Genomic DNA, 4,207 nt, shown 5'->3' with positions numbered 1-4,207 from the left:
AGGTGCTGATTGTGTGTGCAGGATGTAACGGAAATGCCAGCCAGTACAACCGGATCTGGCCGTGGATGCTCCTGTGCCAAGAGGAGCAACTGTGCTACAGTATGAATGGAGCCTTTTGTCCCGCTCGGAGGTGAAGGTCAGCGTCCCACCAGACCATCAGGAATTCCTGCATAAAACTGCTGTTATTAAAATCTGGGGCCAGATTTGCATCCTATGTTCATATTCGTATCATCACAGGATGCAAATTTGGCCCCATATATCAATAACATGAAAAGAGATTTAAAACTTTATCATCTAGCAGCATGAGTATGCCACCAATTCTACTGTCTTCTCTTGCTAATCAACGGCGATGGTCAGATTTTTTTTTCTTTTGCTGATCATTTTGCCTGGGGAACAAAAATAAAAATGATACTGCTCAATTTTTCTTCTACTGAGAAAGCCCAGTTTTCCATGCAAATCTCACTGAGAAATGAGTGGAATCTGTTCATTTGGTTTAATTTCAAATGTGGGGGGTGGAAAAAGCGTCCTTTGCTTTCTGATTCCAGATTTGGAATTTTTGGGAGATCTCAACCCTGTTCCCTGCCTTCCAGCTCCTCCCTTCTTGCAACTGGGATGTTTTATAGCACAACCATGAAAGAAAGAGAGAGAGAGAAAAAGAGAAAGAAAGGAGGAAAGAGAGAAGGAAAGAAAGAAGCAAACCTTTGTTTTGAAATACTAATTCAAAATGAAATTTCTTGTTCAGATTTCTACAACTGGAAAAACAAAGAAAATGTTGTCTAAAAAATCCCAACGTTTTCCAGTGGGGACTTATTTCTTCTGTAAATAATCAGTAAAACTGGTCAAAACCGAATAACGTGGTGGGTCCGCCGACCCTTTCTCCGCTCCCCTCAACACCTCTGCACTGCAGTCAAGTGACCACACGAGAAATGGTACAAGTTCGGGACAATGATTAGTCAGTCTGCTAATGAAGCTGCTATTCACAGTGAAAGGCAATAGCAGCAAGGAGGAAACAAGTGGGTACAGGCTACGTAAATCTAAATAACCCCAGAGAACAAAAAAACAACATTTTAACTTTCCATATCTATGCTGTAATACAGAAAACCATTTCCTGTCTGGAGTCTGGGCTGTGGCGGCAGGTTCACGGGTTCACATTACAGGTTGTATTACTGAATAAGGCACATGCCTATAAGGTTCAACATATTTCACACATCTGCCAAGCCGCTCCTCCTCAAACTTAGCATGGGACTGTCACATGGATGCATTATCTCTTCTTCCTGATCTGGACACATTTCATCAACCATTCGTATCCTAGAAATATAAATATACTGACCTATCACTTTAATCAAGCCCAAGTCTATTTAAAGAGCTGAATAAATGCTCTCATAAGATTTTGTCTAAGATTTTTTTCTAGCAGTAGAAGATTCTGGCCAGCATCCCTTACTAACTTGCATTACACTATTTGGTATTGCTTTACATAGCCAATAAACAGGACTCCTAAGAGACTCTGATGTAGCCTCAGGGAAGGGGTGAAGACTCTAATGCAGGGGTGGGCAAAATGTGGCCCGCGGGCCAGATGCGGCCCACCAGGCCATTTTGTCCAGCCTGTGTGGCCCCTAAAAAATTTAGAAAATTAACATTTATCTGCCCTGGGCTGCCTGTCATGCAGCCTTCGATGGCTTGCCAAAACTCAGTAAGCGGCCCTCCGCCTGAAATAATTGCCTGCCCCTGCTCTAATGCCATCCTTGTTTCAAACCAGAAGGAGCAGAACATCAAAGAAAGAGACCACCAAGAACAATCCTGCACTGTCTGCAAGACTAATAAGACTGTGTAGGTGTTCTCTCATTTATAGGGTCCTCTGACATGTTAATTGAAGACGGGACAACAAGGTACTGGAAGTCTCACTGCGTGTAACTCTGAGAATCTTTCCAAAGAAAGCTCACTGTCACGCAGAAGAAGGTGAAATCAGGAGCATGGATGGTGATGTGGTCCAGCAGATTAAGGCACAAGACTTGGCTCTCGTACCAACTCTGCCTCAAAGTCACTAAGAGCTCCTGGGAGGTTGACATTACTTCTCTATGCCTCAGTCTCCCTTCCTATTGCAAGCGGGGAGAGCATTAGCTATCAATAAACATTTCTAATGCTGCTCATCCCATTCGGACACTGGCAACGGCAGGGCAGGGTGGCACCTTAGAGACTAAGCGCTTCAGAGGCGCAGCACCTGGCCAAGTCAGCAGTCGCTTGCAAAAGTTCGTGGTTCTCTGGAACCATTTAGCCTCTTGAGTTTCAGGGTGAAGATCTTCCTTCCCTGTCCTACCGTCACCCACAACAGCTGCCTGGAACTGTTTTATCTTGTCAGCCGGCCCCAGCTGGCTTCTCCCTGCTCTGAGCCCTGCCAGCAGTCACTGGGAGACCCATTCTTGCTGGATTTGTTAGCAGCTATTCTTAACTGGACTCTCTAGGCAGCTCCAAGGTTTAAACTATCTGCTTTTCTCCTCTCTCAAAAGGGCATCTTCTTGGGGCGGGATGTGCCAATGCAGCAGGGGCTCCAGCCAGGGGCACCCCATGCCTGGCATGCTGTTATACGGGCAAAGCTAAAGTTGAGTCCATTCTGGTGGGAAAAAAGAGAGAAAGCTGAAATCACTTGAAGGATGCATTTGAAACACTGATGGAGTGATTGGTTGTATCAAAATGAAGAGCTTATCCTTAGGAGGGGGGGTGTGAATTAAAAAAATAGTCAAAGAACAAAATGTTTTTACCTCAAAATGAAGAAACAAACAGAGGATTCAGAGACAGCTGCTGCATTCAAAGGTCACCAGGAGACTGCCAAGGGGAAGCCATCAGAGCAAACAACAGAAGCATGCTCGAAACACAGTTGTATCGTGTTTAGGGAAGTGACTCCGAAAACTGAAATCCCTGCTGCTCTCAGGGTCGCCGCCGCATGCAGGACTCCTGCCGACGGCCCTCAGCACCGCATGCAGGGGACAGAGGAGGCAGGATGAGGTTGCAAGGTGGCACTGTAGAGTTTTCCCAGGCATAAAACGATCAGATCAACAGCGCTGGTCTTGCTGTCAAAGAGCCAGCGCTGCCTCAAGCCTCATCAAGATAATGAACCAACGTGACGGCTAATGATAACATGAGGTGGAAAGGACACAGCTGGACTGCTGAACTCCTGGCTGAAGACAAGAGGGAAATCCAGATCTAATTGATCCTTGGAACAAGCTTGCTATGGAACAAGGAGGAAACCCTGGCAGCCCCAGCTCAAGCTCAGGGAGCCACACAACCCCGCCTATGGCCAGAGCTCCCAAGACTTCCAGGAGCTGGAAGCCTCGAAACCCACGGGTCCCCAGCCTTTTGCCTGGCTGTCGGATGGGGTTGCCCTTGTGTTGTGGGGCACTAGAAACCTGGGTTTCTTAGCAGTTCATCAGGTGAGCTGGCAAGAGTGCATCAGGGTAGGGCAGAGCTGGCAAGAGCACATCACAGCAGAGATGCTTCCATCGGGTCTCGGTGATCTGGTGCGCACAGAGCCCACAAGGAGGGGAGCCAACAAGGCGATGAGACAGATTTCCAGTTGTTTGAAGCTAGAAGCGTCAGTGAAGTCCTTTTCAGATCTGGCCCAAAGGATGGAAGAAGGGCAATCTTGCTTTCTACACTTGAGAGCTGGAGATAGGAGGTGAATAATGACTTCCTGCAACTTGCACAATGTCACGCAGGAGGTCTGTGCCAAAGCCAGGATCTGAATTTCTCTCTTGTATCTCAGGTCATGGTCCTCCTAGCCTTCAGGCTATCCCTCCTCTCCTCACAGGCCAGGCTGGGACAAATGGACTGGAGTGCCAGGTATTCTCTAAGGCGTCTTCAGTGCCGCTGACTTCTCCTTTGAGGCAGCGGGGCGTTATGCATGCTGTCTCTTTACAACAAACGTCATTTTAATTGTGGAGAGAGGATGGGTGATGAGATGCCAGAACAGTTAAATGCTGAAAATCCCCCACCAATATTTAGATTTCTTTATAGCACAGACTGACCAAAGTCACTGTTCTCCCCCTCCCTCCACCGATACCCACTCTGCCAGAATTTGTAGCTGCTTAAAAAGATGCATGGATCCAAGTTGCATTTATAAACATCTCTGTCTTCTGGGAAATTCCTTAAAGAGATTTTTAGAGGGCAGTGACAGTATGATAATTTTACATATATATATAAACTTCCATTGCAG

General features: G+C 46.6%; 1 protein-coding gene across 1 annotated transcript in view; it reads right to left on the bottom strand.

Annotated features, from left to right (window-relative positions):
* ITGB5 (integrin subunit beta 5) overlaps positions 1-4,207 on the bottom strand; it is a 104,922-nt gene that overhangs the window by 52,949 nt on the left and 47,766 nt on the right. The gene's annotated exons all lie outside the window — the stretch shown is intronic.

Source organism: Alligator sinensis, unplaced genomic scaffold (assembly GCF_000455745.1).
Source record: "Alligator sinensis unplaced genomic scaffold, ASM45574v1 scaffold4_1, whole genome shotgun sequence".
Classification (NCBI taxonomy): domain Eukaryota; kingdom Metazoa; phylum Chordata; order Crocodylia; family Alligatoridae; genus Alligator; species Alligator sinensis.
Note: the sequence above shows the minus strand (reverse complement) of the source record. Positions and strands in the feature narration are given on the sequence as shown.